This window comes from Thermobia domestica, chromosome 5 (assembly GCF_964235325.1).
Source record: "Thermobia domestica chromosome 5, izTheDome1.hap1.1, whole genome shotgun sequence".
NCBI classification, from domain to species: Eukaryota; Metazoa; Arthropoda; class Insecta; order Zygentoma; family Lepismatidae; genus Thermobia; species Thermobia domestica.
Genome location: NC_137458.1, coordinates 300,172,659 through 300,189,788, shown reverse-complemented (window position 1 = coordinate 300,189,788; position 17,130 = coordinate 300,172,659). Strand labels below are relative to the sequence as shown.

Sequence of the window (17,130 nt, the reverse complement as noted above, 5' to 3'; positions counted from 1 at the left end):
AACAAACACATATATACACAAACAAATTATGAAGACATAAAGGATTAAAAAAAAAAAAGACAACAGGTGAAAACAAGCCCCTTTGACACATCCATCACCGTAGTTTTCGCATGCTTTCATGCTGATCTCTTTTCCCTACCCGGGGGCTCACCTGTAAAAATGGGGAGGAGCGCTGCTTGCTTACCTGCCTCGACTGGTGGTGGTGTCCCTGACCGAAGTGGCGAGTTATTCAAAAAAAATTCCGCTGATCTCACTGCTCTATGCCTTTTGATATCTATTAACAAAAAATAACTCGTAGAGGACCACGTCTGTTCTACTACTTGTTGCCGTACAAAATCTGTCCGACTGGGAGTATTCTCCTTCTAAGAGCCCAGAGTAAATCCACTCTTCTGCGTTCGACTTGGCTGGGGGTGTGCTCGGGGACCGCCGTGGGTTAAGTTTCGACCGACGTCTTCGAGCCGCCGCGCGCGAGAGAGCAACGAGGAGAATCGCTGGTAACCGCCCCCTCTCCCAGCCTCCCTGCACGCCCCTGTTCTAACCCCTTTCTCCCCCGCACCGCGACAACGAAACACGCATGAGCCAGGCAGGGAAACCGGCCCGGTCACTGCATGCCCCGGGCTGGGTGATGAGGAGATCCGTAAGGGAGGCTGTCGGAATTGGAAAGAAAAGTTCTTCCCCCTTCGTCTCTTTTCGACAACCACCGCGAGAACCGACAGGGATGGATTCGGAAGCGAAACAGCACTTTATTTCTCCAGGCGGGACTCCTCGCTTACTACCACGAAACGTTTTGTCGATTTTCTCCCCCTACAACGCGAGTATACACGCCAGGGGGACCAGCTGCGGGTCACCCGTGTAATGGGACGCGCAAAAAGGATCAATACCTAAGGGGTCCCATGGATGGAAAAGGCAACACATCTCAAGGCAAAGGGAGACCACATCTTGGGCTAGGTTAGTTGGCCCCTGAGGTCCCTCAAGAAGAAGGCTGGAAAAAACCAAAAACACGAGTACGAACAAAATAAAAAAAGGAAGAGAAACTAGTCAAAAAGAATACAGGAAGAACGGCTTCCCACTGTTTTTTTTCTTCTTTTCTTCGTTTTATCCATCTCTTGACGTCGTCTTCTCAATGAATCTCGGTCGAGCGCGGCGGCCACCAGCTGAACATCAAAAACCTGCACCTCGAAGGCAAAAGAGAAAACCCAAACCGGAAACATGTTACATGAACGCCCCACCTCAAACACACACGTCCATATATATATATATATCTACACACTTATACACATACATACATATATACACACAAACACACATACACACGCACTGGGTCTGACTGCCACCAAAACAACAACAAGAACACATGTTCGGAAACAGTCAGTCAGTCACTATCACCTATTAACACACATCATTAAGTTTTGCCCCCGATGCGAAAATCAATCATCACGTACCGTGTGCAAAAGGCATCCCGTGGGATGTATTGTTCGCTTGTTATTTATGCATGCAACGTGCTACAACTGAGAATCAAACACGAAACCATTTCCAATGTCACTCACAAAAGATTATAATGGCAATTGTTTCTGATGTCTCCATAGACAGAAAGTGGAGTGAGAATTTTATATTTATACCTACTGGATTTTTAAAAGACTAACAAGGTCATAATTCGAGCCTCTCTCAGTTTAGAGATAATGAGTTTGGATAAACTGAATGAATGCTGGACAGGTACATTGCGGAGGCTTATTCACTAGATCCAGCGGAAAACGTAACACAATGTCAGTCAGTAGTATGGGACTTAAATTTCAGCCATTGCTTACTTTCTTTATCACGAGAGAGTGCTGGAGGTGGTGAATCTTTATTTTTAAATTAAAATTCATTCAGCGTATTACAGTTGTGTAGGATTTTTAAGAGGGGACGGAAGATGCAGTGAGGTGGGAGGCATTTGTCTTCAACGGGAATTGAGAAAAATGAAAAAAAAAAGTGGCCGTGGATCAGCTGGTACATCGTTTTGGTCCTGAGTTCGAATCCCTCCCATCAACATGAATGAGGTTTCTTCATGTTTTTTTTTTAAAGGAAAATTGACAGTATTCCATTATATATACGTATAGTAGACACTCATCGATCGGGCCTATTTAAAGAGAAAAAAAAAACTTAATAAAATGAGGAACAATTTTTTGAACGATCTACTCAACGTTTAGCGTCTTCATTAAAACGCGACTTTACCAGGGAGAAGCAGTCACCTATCAGGCTTTTTCAACATCTGGTAACCTTTGATTTTTTTTTTTTTTTTAAAGATCTACCTTTTCACATTTATCAATGAAGAGTAAAATACATTTAAGTATCTAGGCCTACATTTTACTTTAAGTGTTTAGTTTATTTTAAAACTGGATGTATGATGTATGTCATTGTATATTTCCTGCAATTAAGTTAGATATTATAAAGTTTGTCCTAAAATGTGTAAAATATTTTTTTTTATTCTTTGTCTTTCTTTTTCCTCTAGTATTTTTTTTTTTTAAATGTTGACTACAATACATAATTTCTAGCCTAGGAGGCCAGAAATTATGAATCAAATAGAGTTTTGGTTCAGTATACTGTGTTTTTAATAGTATAAGTGGGGTAGGAAGTGAGGCTTATTATACTGCCGTTCTAAGCGAAAAGACCTTAACTCCACATTTTTTTCGAAAATCGAGATATTGGTATGGGAATGTTCGTAGTACAATTCTGCATCTATCTAAAGTGAAATTGACGTGGTTTGACCAATAGGTAGGGAGTAATGACGTCATGAGTGTTTACCTTATGTTCAAAACTGAACTGAAAGCAAAAAGACCTTAAGTGGCAATTCATAAGCAAAAAATATTTAACTGTATTACCACACAAATTTTAGATTGTGAAAATATATTTAATAAAGTTTTACTGAAATACAACAAATTTGAACGTACAGCCTAAGCCAAAACGCGTTTTTCTTATTTTCTCGAAAGTATGTGAAATGGAGATAAGGCCTTTTCGCTTAGCAGGGCAGTATACATCTCAGGCTTATTCGGCTTTATCAGCCCTGCTCTTTCGCCCTTCCCATGTTAGGCCGGATAATCAAGTGTCTACTGCACTTAATTGTTTCTCGAAATCTGAAACAATCGTAAACAAAGTACAAATAGTTTTCGACAGAATATATACGTACACTAGCCTTCGGCTAGCTCCCGAACCCACGCATTTTTTTTTTTTTCACGTTGTCTAATGTTAACATCGCAATATCTCTCTAATCTTAAGGAATTTCCAGATATGGCTATCATGTTATAACAATTGCAACCTACCCTTTTTTCTTCCCTTCTAAGGGAAACATCAAAATTCGCTTAAATACGTCTTTTATTAAGAAAAGGATTTTGAGATATGGTCGTGTTATTTTAACAATTACAACCCCATCTTTCTTTTTTTTCTCCCTTCTAAAGAAACCACAAAAAAACACTGGAATACATCTTTATTTTAAATTAAAAGCCTAAATACCAATTTTCATGCCTCTATCTTTAAGAGATTTCGAGATATGATCATCTTATTTTAGGAATTACAACGCCTACTTTAAAAAAAATCCTTGCCTCTGGTGCATGGGGTGCCTAGTTTGATCTCCGACAAAGTAAGTTTGTGGTGGACAACATTGTATCCGTGGGTTTTCCGGTTTCCTTTTACATTCTCATTTCACCAATTTTTACCTCATTTAATTGACTTAATCATCCGTTTTCTTTAGCATAAGGGGCATAATCATGGGATGTTAAACTGAAAGATTTCAGTTTTTTTTTTAGGGCAAAATATTTTTTTATAAACTGTGAAATACGTGTCTAATTATTTTAAATGAGAAGTCTATATACCAAATTTCATGTCTCTAACATGCAGATTCCGAGATATGGATATTTTAGTATAATAATTGTCACCCCTTTTTCCCGACTTCTCCGCAGAATTTCCCAAAATTCTTCCTTAGTGGAACCTTACATTACCAAATCGTATGTCCTGTTCAAATTTTAAGCGGTTTGACGTGGGCGTCGATCAGTCAGGACTCCTTATATATGGTATGGTTTTATAAAGAACATTACACCCCGAACTAACAATAGTAAATGATCTTTTCTAGTGGTTAACTCACAAGTTGGTACGAGGGATTATCCGTAGTTGTTATTATATTAAAAATCAGTTTTGACTGTTTGATAGTACAAAGTACGTTATCCACCTGAACTAGAATAAAACGTAAGCGAATAAAGTTTGTTTTGCTCTATCAGAATAGATGGAATGAAATGTAAGCGAAGAAAGTTTGTTTTGCTCTATCGGAATAGGTGGAATGAAATGTAAGCGAAGAAAGTTTGTTTTGTTCTATCAGAATAGGTGGAATGAAATGTAAGCGAAGAAAGTTTGTTTTGCTCTATCGGAATAGGTGGAATGAAATGTAAGCGAAGAAAGTTTGTTTTGTTCTATCAGAATAGGTGGAAGGAAATGTAAGCGAAGAAAGTTTGTTTTGCTTTATCAGAATAGGTGGAATGAAATGTAAGCGAAGAAAGTTTGTTTTGCTCTATCGGAATAGTTGAAATAAAATGTAAGCGAAGTAAGTTTGTTTTGGATTTGGATTAGGTAGAAAAAACTATAACTGAGGAAAGTTTGTTTTTGATCTATCAGGTTACGTGGAATGAAACATAAACGGAGAATGTTGGTTTCGATCTCCTACTGAGTACGGTAGACTGACACAACATTGTGTTCTAATTTATTTACAACAGACGATCAAAAATAAATGAGCTACTGACTTCTGCAGTAGACTAGTATTTTAAACGTTACATAGTCGTAATATTTGTCTGGTAAAAATATCTCACGATGACAAGACATCCAGATTCGATCCCATGACCTCTTTCCTCTGAAGCAAGAAGGTTAAGTGGTATCAAGCGTTCGCCTGGGAGCTGACAACATTAATGTAACCTAATTGGTGGACGTGAAAGCACAACTTAAACGTCAATTCCGGTGCCGCGCACAATACTGCTTCTGATTCATTTTTAAGTTGAAAATGATAATAATATAACATGAACTGACACAATATTGTGTTCTAATTTATTTACAACAGACGATCAAAAATAAATGAGCTTCTGACTTCTGCAGTTGACTAGTATTTTAAACGTTACATAGTCGTAATATTTGTCTGGTAAAAATATCTCAGGATGACAAGACATCCAGATTCTATTGTAGAGAAGGCTCTTTAGTTCAGAAAATTAGACATGTCACACATTTCAGCATAGAGAGAATGCAAACGAACAGTTCAGAATAACAACCTCCAGCAATTTGCAAAAAACACATATGCATATTTACACACACGAAGTTGTAACGTAATTATGATTATGATCATATATTAACATGAGCAAACACAACTATACTGCAATGTTGTTTCAGCTTGTTCCCTTTTTCAAATTTTCTGATTATTCTCATGGACGAGGATTAAACTTATGAACTCTGAAAACCAAGAGAACGATACCACTAGTATTAAAATAAAAACATTACGAGAACGTTTAGTATTCTAAAAGAAATGGTCTCTTTAAATTTGAATGCTCGTTTCTGAAATTGTTAGAAGACAGTTTCTGAAAACTCATTAGCATGTAATAAGCTTTGCAATAACTCCTAAACTACTTTTCTCCTAATGTCTTTCTTTCTTTTGGGGGAATGGTTCTGAACAAGGACTGCCCATAATGAAAGGGGGACAAATATTAGTCAAGTGGGTGGGGGGAAGTTCCAGGATGGAACGATTAGGAAAAAGAAGAGATTCTTCAGAATTTGTTATTGAACAGCAACTTAACAGCAAGTGGGAAATAATTCCAGCAGAAAAGTTTTTTCTTTTCTTTTTTTTAATGTGGGTTCAAGTACGAGAGAAATTCAAAAAGTAAGGTAACAATGACACTAATAAATGTTGCCAACTCTGACGAATAAAATTACCAGCACGTGCCCAGAGTCAGAATAATTGTATTTTAAACCTTGAAATACATAGTTGAGCCTGACAAATAATACCGATCAGTTGGCAACCTTAGTTCTCATGAACAAACTTTATTTCATAGGTGGATACACTTACACGCAGTAATACGGTTCTAGCACACATTACTTTTGATCGTAGTTACCATCTCACTTGCAATGATTCACGCTGACAGACTCCTCCATACGTTGGCGGCGAAAGACTCGCACATTGTTGGATACGTTGGTGGCAACTGATTACAATGAAGGCACAGAAAAAGCTGTATTACTCGATGATCAGTAACTAAAATTGTATGGTGAATATGTTGAGAAGTAGCAGAAGTTATGTACGAGGGTTTTTCCAAAAGTTTCCGCTTACACTGAAATACCATATGTCACTGGTGATAAGTCGTTCATGGAATATAGTGCCATCTGTAGAAGGAATAAGGAATCATTTTGAGCCCTCAATCTGGGTCAGTTTGCTGGAAGTAGCCATATGAAATAGTCGTTTGCGTTGAGCTAGCATGCTGCATGATAATGCTCCTGTGCATACGGATGTGGCGCGAGATTTGAATGTCGGAATTTCTGTACTGACCAATGTGAGCGTGCTTTTCATTCACTTACCTTATTTCTAAGTTGAAAAACGATAAAAAGAAAAAAAAAGATCCAGCTATACACAGAGATATTAACAAATGAAAATTTGAGGTATATCTACTTTTACTGACGACTATACAGTAATACAAACATCAATATCGCAACAAATTCCAACATACTACATAGAACTGTACAAAAAATAACGAGAAATAGTGACTGACCTCGGTATGCAAATCAAGATATGCGTCATACATGCAATGTTTGAAATTATTGTCCAAATCTTGCATATTACAGTGTCATTTGTAAGTCATCAACAAACATAATTTCAATAGGATATCTGTCAAAACATTGTATTTAATATATATTCCTACAAAGTCTATGAATAGACTTTGAAATGAAGGAATACATATTTGACGAAGCCGGACACGGAAGTGCTACGTGCTTTGAGATCAATGGGCATTGCTTATATAAGTTTTTAACAACCGTCTTGAACAAACATTAATCACCAGCGAAGTAAATACAAGAAACATGAATTGGTCTTTTGTGGACATAACGGTCAACGCACGCACTGTCTTTTATTTCATCTAAAGGAAATAAGTTTTGTTTGATCTCCTGGAGAGAGAGAGAGAGAGAGAGAGAGAGAGAGAGAGAGAGAGAGAGAGAGAGAGAGAGAGAGAGAAAATACTGTCGTACCCACATTTCAACTATAAATTATTTTTCTTTGCAAATAAGTTTGTTTATGAGATAGAAAACAGCTTTTTCTTGTATGATATGTTGAGGTTTTGTGCTTTACGTTCTAATGGATCACCCAAACTATGAAGGATAAAAACTACTGTTATTAACCCTTTTAAATTATATATACTGTACTACTAGCTGAAATACCCATTCTTCGCAATGGGTCTGATAAAATATCTATGTAAACAAACTAAACAACGAAAGACAAAAAAAAAAAAAAAAAACACTTATTTTACTTATGGATTTGACAATAATATTGGTCATTTTGGAGTATTCTGACATGTCTTGGTATTCCCCTGGTGGTGATCCCCCGCCCGCATACATTGGTAGCTGAATTTGAAAGTAATCGCTAATGGAAGTGTCACCATTGATCTCAGCGACCATGAAAACTATGGATTTACCACTAATATCGGTCATTGTGGACTTTTTTTTTTTTACATGTCTCGGTATCCCCCCCTTCCGGTGATCCCTGGTCAGTAACCAAATGGGGTGAATGTGGAAGATAATACGATGGGAGGTTCACCATTGATCTCAGCGAGCGCAAAAACTATGAATTTAACACTAATATCCGTCATTTTCTACTACATGTTCCGGTAAACGCCCCCCTGAGACACCCCTGGTTTGATTATTTTTTTTAAAGCTTCATTTTGGTCTGGGGCCTGAATCAAGGTACCCGTGACTAAAATTTGGTAACTCTCAATCCAGTCGTTTGGTCTCCAAGCTGCACACAGACAAACAGACACACAAACATTTTTTTTTTATTTTATTTATATATTTTTAGTATATTCGATAGTCTTCATTATTCGATTAAAAAAAGAACCAATAAAGCTTTTGAATTTCTTTTTAGAACACGCTAGGTACGGTTTCATGCCTCTCTGCGTCGAGACGTAGGAGGTGATGACGTCATAACTTACGAAAAAAATTGTTAGGCCTATTTTTATAAATTTTTGGCAGGTTTACTTTTGCACTTAGAAGACTGAAATTTTGCACACTCATTCAGTGCATCCCTTAGTATTTTTCAGATTTGTTTCAGATCTCTGTGTTAACACAGGGGGAGGGGGTCCAAAGAGGAAACAGGTAAAAAATGGGATATTTTTAAACAAAAAACTTTTTCACAATTTTCCATCACAGATACATGATGGAGATATGTGAATAGCACTGTTTGAAAGGATGTTCTATTCTGAAGAGTATGATGTACGAACCATGACTCTAGGACAAATACGGATGTCTCAGGAATTTTAATATTACATCCGGATCTTTTGAAATAATCTGGGTCTCATTGCTAAATATTTTTTCCCGCCCTTACTATTCAAGACAGAAGCTTGAAATGTAGTACACGTATTACTATTTTTTAAAGTTGATTTTGAGATATGTGCGTTAACACAAGGGTGTACAGAGGAATTCAAAATTTACAAAGAAAAAATTCCGATTTCTTTCAAAATTTCCCGACTCAGGGACTGATAGAGAAAAGTGTTCTATTCTAAAGAGAATGAGATACAAACCATGGTCTTAGGATAAATAGAGATGATGCTGTTGCTACTTGACTGAAAGTCCATAATTTACCTTCAAAAAGGTCAAAATTTAAAAGGGTTAACGTACGCTCCGAGGTCGAATGCGGTGTTGTTGGCGGATGTACAGATCATCGCGCAAGATAATCCTACAGGCTGGTCCCCACCACAACATCTCGCCTCCAAGAAGCTGGATTACAATCATGCAGCCAGTCCAGGTATAATAAGCTTTGTAACTATTGTTTTCAAAATCAGTTGGTGGCAAAAATATTTTTACCCTTTCTAAATCCAAAATTTTATTTGCATGAAATTAAATCTACCTAGGTATATATTAAAACGCGAGGTTTATATGTTTGTGGTCAAAAAAAGTTTATATGTTTGTGGCCAGTTTTTTTGACAATGGTATCTTGGAAACCACAAGCTCTAGAAAAATGCCGTTTTCACTGATCGATTGCTGTACGTCCAAACAACACAGGAAAAAAAAAATCGATTTAATTAGACGGTAATCTGTCAGTCAAGTTCAAGAAATGATCATTACACTTTTCCCGAAATTTGAAGAACTGGTAAGTCATTAGGTATGTGTTAAATATTAGAATTAGGTGATTAAAAAAAAATCATATTACGAAATGTGAATAACTTCCTAAGATATTAGTTGTTTAAATAGTAGAAGCTTCTATACAGGGTGCAAAGTCTCGAAACGGTCCAATATCTTGCGACATATACAGATAAAAAAAAAAAAAAAAAACACGATTAAATAGTTTTGAAAAAGCTTTCCAATGATACTAAACGCAACACCCTATCTCCATTCCTTTCGGGGGGCACGGGGGATAACTTCAAAATGTTAAATGGGACCCCCCTTTTCCTATTGCGCATTTACATTCTCCAGAAAAAAAGGACAGTAATTTGACCCAGAACTGAAAACAGTGCCTTCACAGATGGCGCTTAAATCGACACACAAAAAAGGAAGGGTATCAAAACAATATGAAAATGCAAATTTTCAGTTCTGCACTTTGTGGCCATATGGTTAGCATACTGGACTGCGAATCCAGGGGTTCTGAGTTCGATTCCCAAGCAGAGTAATATTTTATGTGTACTTTTGTACCCAAATAATAAATTCATTCATTTTAACGTCGATAAAAAATATTGAAATTGTCCACAATTTATTAACTTGCAAGAAAATACAAATTGCGACAAAAATGGTTTGTTTTTGTTGTAAATTACTATGAACTTTAACCCTAATAACCCTTATACAAAGAACCACTTCATGAAGCTAATTTGCAGAACAATTATCCAAATTTCTATTGTATGTAACTTGAGTAAAGTACTAATTGAAGTTAAAACGTATGGACTTATTATTTGGGGAAATAAAAGAATAAATGATGCCTTGAGCTGGAATCAAACTGTGGACCTCTGACTTCGCAGTCCAGTATGCTAATTGTATGGCCACAAAGTACAGGACTGACGATTCGCATTTTCATAATCTTTTTGATACCCTTTCTTTTTTGTGTGTCGATTTAAGCGCCATCTGTGAAGGCACTGTTTTCAGTTCTGGGTCAAATTTTTGTCCATTTTTCTGGAGAATATAAATGCGCAATAAGAAATGGGGGTTCCCATTTAAAATTTTGAAGTTACTCCCGTGCCCCTGAAAGGGGTGGAGATAGGGTGTTGCGTTTGGTATCATTGGATAGTTTTCTTTTAAAACTATTTAACTGTGTTTTTGTTTGCTTTTCTGATCTGTAAATTTCGCGAGATATTGGACCGTTCCGAGACTTTTTCCGCACCCTGTATAGAAGCTTCTACTATTTAAACAACGAGAATCTTAAGAAGTTACTCAAATTTCGGAACATTATTATTATTATTATTATTATTATTATTATTATTATTATTATTATTATTATTATTATTATTATTATTATTATTATTATTATTATTATTAATCACCTAACTTCTAATATTTAACACATACCTAATAATTTACTAGTTCTTCAAATTTTGGGAAAAGTTGAATCATCATCTCTTGAACTTGAGTGACAGATTACGCTCTAATTAAATCGAATTTTATTTTTCTTGTCTTGTTTGGATTAACGTACAGCTTAAGAGGACCACAAGAACATAAGCACTTCGAGGACCAAAGTGAGAAACGCTTTGATGAAGGACTTTTCTGAGTTCAAATTTTACTGTTTCTCATGCTATGCAATATCATTTACCAAAACATAAGAGGAACATGCACTCTGTTTATTAACTCTAAAAGCAACCAGCTGAGAATTGACTGATAATATTTCGCTTTCCATAGGCAGTGTAATACAGGCGATCTTCGATTACGAACTTCACAACTCATGAATTGCTAATCCGGTCGTTAACACGTGTGTGTGCCGTGTTTGCGTGCACTGAATTAAATTTGTTCAACAAGCTATAAGCAACACAACAGAAAGTTTATAAGTTATTTTTAGGTCTCATCATTACATTATTTTTTCTCCCGACATAATTAGAATATACTCAGAACTAGGTGAAATGCTCATTCTTATGGAAAAAGTTTTAGAAGTTATAGTATTTGAACTTCTTCTGCCCCTCCCCTCCTCTCGCGATTCCTATTTGAATCAAAATGGAATTAATAATGCCCAGGTGAACGCAAATGTTATGTTATTCAAACGTTTCGAATGCTTCATCACTTTGGCAATTTTATGAATATGAAATGGAAAATTCTCTTATGCATGGGGTCCCTGGTTCAATCCACGGCCAAGTAACTTTGTAGTGTACAACATCGTGTCCATGGATTCTCTCGGGGAACTCCCCACATTCTCATTCCACCAACTATTTCATCGTTATTCACTTGCCTTAATCATCGTCTCCCTTGCTTAAAAGGGCATGCATAATTGTGAGACGATAAACTGAAAGATTTCTTAAAGAAATTGGGAAATTAGGATTTAAAAAAAAAAAATCCCCCTTAGAAGCCAAATTTTCGAAAATGCTGGGGTACGTGACCACTAATTTTTAATAACGAGTTTGTATGGCAAGTTTTATCTCATTAACTTGAGAGGTTCATGAAATAATCTATTTTTTGGTTTTCTTTTTAACCCTCTCAGAAGACGCATTTTTGATGGACGTGACATAGAAAAACCAGGTCCGAGCCAATTGCTAATTATCTATGTTCAAACATTTATTTCAAATGGTTCAGTCCTTTCTACATGGTGCTCAAAGAGACGAGACGACCTTCATGTTACTTTTACGTAGTGAGAAAAAAAACATAGAAATTGTCTTTTTCCCAATCTCCTAAAAGAGCGGAATTTCGAAAAATGCTGGGGCATCTGTTCACTTATTTTTAATGAGTTTATCAGAACGTTACGTGTTCGATTTTCATTCGGCTACCTTTAACGTTTTTTTTTTAAGATATTTCCACAGTCTCAGCTAGCGAATGTAGATTGGTTGGTTCATTGGATTGAAGTATACCTACAGCGGTGCAAATCTGTCTTCAACATTGGGGGGTGGGGGGACGGGTAAGACTGTTCCCATTTTTTTAAAGCGGTGTTCAAAATATTTATGAACTTGAAAAACAATGCTGTGGAGGATCGAGGAAGCAGAGTTGTCTTCAACTTGAGAGGCGGCAGATTTGAGGCTTATTCTGGGAGACCATCAATTTCATCTCACTTTCCTTTCGAGCGATTGGACACAAATCATCACATTTCTCCCCCTAAAACACATTTCAAATCGAATTATTAGGGGGACAGTCCCCCCCAGTTCCAAGATTGCAGGGGACATGCACCCCTCATCTTCCCGGGATATGCACCCCTCATCTTCCCGGGATTTGCGCCACTGCTTGCTTACTTCTACTGCTACAAATAAACAAACAAACAAATAATAATAATAATAATAATGAATAGCCAGTTCCACCTTCTTTTATCGGCGAACATTAAATAATGTAATTGTTTGATTGAGTATTACCAATCCTGGTCAGTAAAGAGCTATGACAGAGATGCAAAAAATAGTTATTGTATTTAACCTATGAGCTTGGATAATTCTGAGTTTACCAGTATATGCAGCTAAAAGTTATAAACTTTCAGAAAGCAGATGAACATTAAATTACAGATATGAACAAGCAGGTGTGAATTACCCTTAAATTTTGATGCGTGCTTTGAATCATTATCTACCTGACAGGTCAGCAATTTTTCGATTGGTTTAATGAATTCTATACTCTTTCCTGCCCAGAACCACACTTTTCCATTCCTATGTACTTTCTTTTCCATAAACCTTGTATTATCTGATCGGTATATTTTAATGGTGACATTCTCTTAGGTACTTTATATGCCTTATGTCATTTTCCCCATAGTAGCTAACAGCGTGATTCCTTCATATCTAATATTGTATCTCCCCTTTTCGAAAACAGTTCTCTTTTCCCAGCCCAACACTCTTTCTTGAAGGGGTGTTGGAAATTGTAGTCTGAATACATTAGTAATATAATAATAATAATAATAATAATAATAATAATAATAATAATAATAATAATAATAATAATAATAATAAGTACATTGTCTTGTGTATACATTTGAATGTCTGTGTGTTGTTTATATGCAGGGATATGGGTTTAGAAGTAAATGCAGAGATAGAAGTTAGTCGGGATCATAATACTGCAAATTATGGATGCGTCAAAGTATGAAATCATAGTTTTGATGAAGTGGATACCTTCAAATATCTACAACCAATAAGAGCAGACTAAAACAATATTTACGAAGAAATTAAATGTCGACTAGAAGCAGGAAATTCGTGTTGTTATTCAGTTCAAAATCTTTTGCCATTGCGAATTATGTCGAGAAATTTGAAGCTTAAAATATATAAAATGACAATCATGCCTGTTCTGCTGTATGGTTGCGAAATATGGACGCTTACTCTGAGGGAAGAACGTAGGCTGAAAGTATTTGAGAACAAGATCCTGAGACGAATATTCGGACCCAAGAGGAACGGAAATGGGGAATGGCGGAAACTTCATAACGAGGAACTGCATAATCCATACCATTTACCAAAAGTGTTATCAAATCTAGGAGGCTCAGGTGGGGAGGTCATGTACCCAGAATGGAAGAAAGTAGGAACGCTTTCAAAGTTTTTACTGGAAATCGAATGGGAAAACAATCATTAGGAACACCTAGGCGCAGATGAGAGGACAATATTAAGACGATCTCGCAGAAATAGGAACACAAAGTTAGAAACTGGATCCAGTTGGCTAAGGATAGAAGTCAATGGAAAGCTTTTGTGAACGCGGTATTGAACCTCCAGGTGCCATAGACCATAGAGTGAGTTAATTATGGCCATTGGATTGCCATACTTTTAGATAAACTACGAGAAAGAGGTCGTCAGTTATTTAGGATTAAAACTAGAAGCCACACCGTTCACTTCGCATATTTTTGGATGACTGTAGGAAAAGAGACCGTTAGGTACTCAGAATTAGAATCTATACCATTGATCAATCATGCATTTGCGCGCTACCTAATTCCACATCATTAGCTTGACATACTATTGTAGGCAAGAGACCCTAAATTGTGTATCTTTTTTTGTGTGTGTCACTTCTTTATTCCCGGGCAACGTTGGGTACTTCAGATTGTAATTATACAAATAATAATAGAGATACGGTAGCTGAGTGGTCGAGTGTTTACCTTTGGTGCGTGGGGTGGTCCCTGGTTCGAACCCGTCCAAGTAAGTCTGTGGTAGACAAAATTGTGTCCGTGGGTTTTCTCGGGTAACTCCCGTTTCCTTCCACTTTCTTACTCCACCAATTCTTCCATTATCATTCACTTGCCTTAATCTTCGTCTCCCTTAGCCTGAAGGGTATAATCGTGAGACGTTAAACTGAAATATTTCGTTTCAAATATGTCCCCGTTGCAAAGAGTACGACACTCAAGTACTTTCAATTAATTTTCGCTAGAATAAGTATCGTTTAATATTTTATTATTACTATTCTATTAAAAGGTATAGCATTTCAATTAAGAGGTACAAGGTATTAAAGTACACACATTTGTTTGTTTGTTTGTTTGTTTTTTTTTTAATAATTTAATAAATGTGCATATGGCTGTATTCAAAGTATCGGAAATTTGTAGTTCCAAGTAACAGAACCATGTATTTTCACTATCTACCCCTTTCGTAAATCAATTTTCAACTTGGCTGAATATAATTAGGCGCTGAATAAATGCTGATTTACTGCAGAACGCAAGCGACGCAAATCAATAAATTTGAAACAAGCACATCTATATGAAAACAATTTTCAGCCTCTCTCTCTCTGCTTTTGGTTAACGACGAAACACAGAGAAACTGCAGAGCCACTAATTAAAATTCCGTAATTTTATATGCGTACGTGTTTGCTCTAACTAACAGGACTATTCTATTTTTGTCAATAAGGCAACGGAGTATGTATCAGCACGTACCACGTTCGATCTCCAAGGAAGAAGCTACGACGCACAGAAAATTTCTTCTTCTTTGTTCTCTTAATGGCTGCTGGACGAAGAGACTTCATCTTCGTGTATTACACCGACGCTTTTCAACTATACATTATTCATGGCCTGAATCTTCGTTTAGGAGACAGCTTCATAATTTACCTTCGTTCATTAACTTGTAATGTATATGCTTTACAGAAATTACTTTTACCCATCCATGGTTATGTTTAAATTCTGTAAGAAGACTGTGATGCATAATTGTGAATTATCATAATTGTGATGAAGTGATCTCTATATATAAAAATGAAAGTGAGTATGTTTGTGACTTCGAAGCTCTTAAACCACCCGACGGCTCTCGATGAGATAACATATATGAGGTTCAGGCCTCGCTTGGTTTTTATCATTTCACTTTGACGATGCAACTTAGGGAAGGGTGAAAGATATTTTAAAATGATCGAAAATCACCGATATTAGTAGTGAATCTATAGTTTTTGGGCTCAATGAGATGAACAGTAACACTTCCGATACCGTTTAAATCTAAATTCAGCCCCGCAAGTTGAAGAAGGGGAAGGGAGGAGATACATAAAAATGATCGAAACTGACCGATATTAGTATCGAATCAATAGTTTCCAGGGTCGCTGAGATGAATACTGACACTTCGGATGCTGTTTAAATTCAAATTCAGCCCCGCAACTTGAGGAAGGGTGAGGGAGGCGATATATAAACATGATCGTAAATGACCAGAACTGGTGTCGAATCAATAGTTTTCGGGGTCGCTGATAGGGATGCGCACAAGTCGAGTCTAGTCGAGATTTAAGCCTGTCTCAACTCATCTCGAGAATATGTTGTCTCAACTTGTGCCTCGACTCGAAAATATGTTTCTGTCTCGACTCATGTCCCTACTCGACAGTTTCTGCCTCGATTCGACTCGAATTCGAGACCTCTCGAAATTCGACTCGAGAAAAAATATACGTGTTAAAATACACGCACACATCAGCCAGAACATTATGACCTAATTGTCAGTATGTCTACCTTTGGCACGAATAACAACGGCTACTCGTCTTGGCATGGACACAATGATCGTTGATAGGTTGCTGGAGAGAGTGGCATCACATGTGCATACACAGGTCACCTAATTCCCGCAAATTCCGGGAAGGGGGCGATGCGCTCTGACGTCACGTTCAATTACATCCCAGATGTGTTTGATTGGGTTCAGATCCGGTGAGTTAGGGGACCAGCACATCACTTGATCTCGAAAGATTAACTAGTAAGCTTATGCGTTCTGTACCTTTCTAAAGTAATAAATGCTGGAATTGGTTTCAAGGCTGTTTCTGAGTGAATACTTTCTTCAAAATACTATTAAAAATTGTAGAAAGGTTTTCGAGACTTTTAAGTCCAGTGGAGATTTTTACGAGCAGTTTCGTTTATATTTATTTATTTAATTCAGCCATGAATCCAATGATAACTCGGCGTCGGGATGTGGCGCCTTTATCGCCCACTTCTTCAGAGCTGCAGTCAGCCTGGTCCTCCAGGTTGGGGGTTGTGCCGGGCCGATCACCCGGCATTTAAAAACCTGGGATCCAGCACAGTAGAAAGATAAGTCTCGGATGTGGACTGCTGTTCTTGGATGCCAACCTTGCTATGGCGTGTTTATGATAAATGGATTTGTTTTAAGACGCATGGACCCAGAACCATGGAACGGAGGAGTGAAGCACATTGAATGGAGGGAAAGGTGCCGTGAATGGTTGGTAGGAGTCTTTGGAAGTGATGATTTAAGTAAGAAGTGCCATCAAGAAGACAACATGAAATGCTTTTACACTATAAAACATCACTTTTATGACAATCATAGATGATCACAAAACAGCGTATACGCTCTGAAAATTTTAGGACTACAGCACTGCATGCCGGGCATGTGTTAATCGCAACAACGA

General features: G+C 37.1%; 1 protein-coding gene across 7 annotated transcripts in view; it reads right to left on the bottom strand.

The window, feature by feature from the left end:
• Tet (Ten-Eleven Translocation (TET) family protein) overlaps positions 1 to 17,130 on the bottom strand; it is a 327,152-nt gene that overhangs the window by 180,689 nt on the left and 129,333 nt on the right. The window contains exon 1 of one of the 7 annotated variants that reach the window (XM_081760374.1): positions 185 to 475. The exons of the other annotated variants lie outside the window; for them this stretch is intronic. The gene's annotated coding sequence lies outside the window, so the exon portion shown is untranslated. Of the gene's footprint in view, positions 1 to 184; positions 476 to 17,130 lie in introns of those variants that run through there. 7 annotated transcript variants of the gene reach the window in all.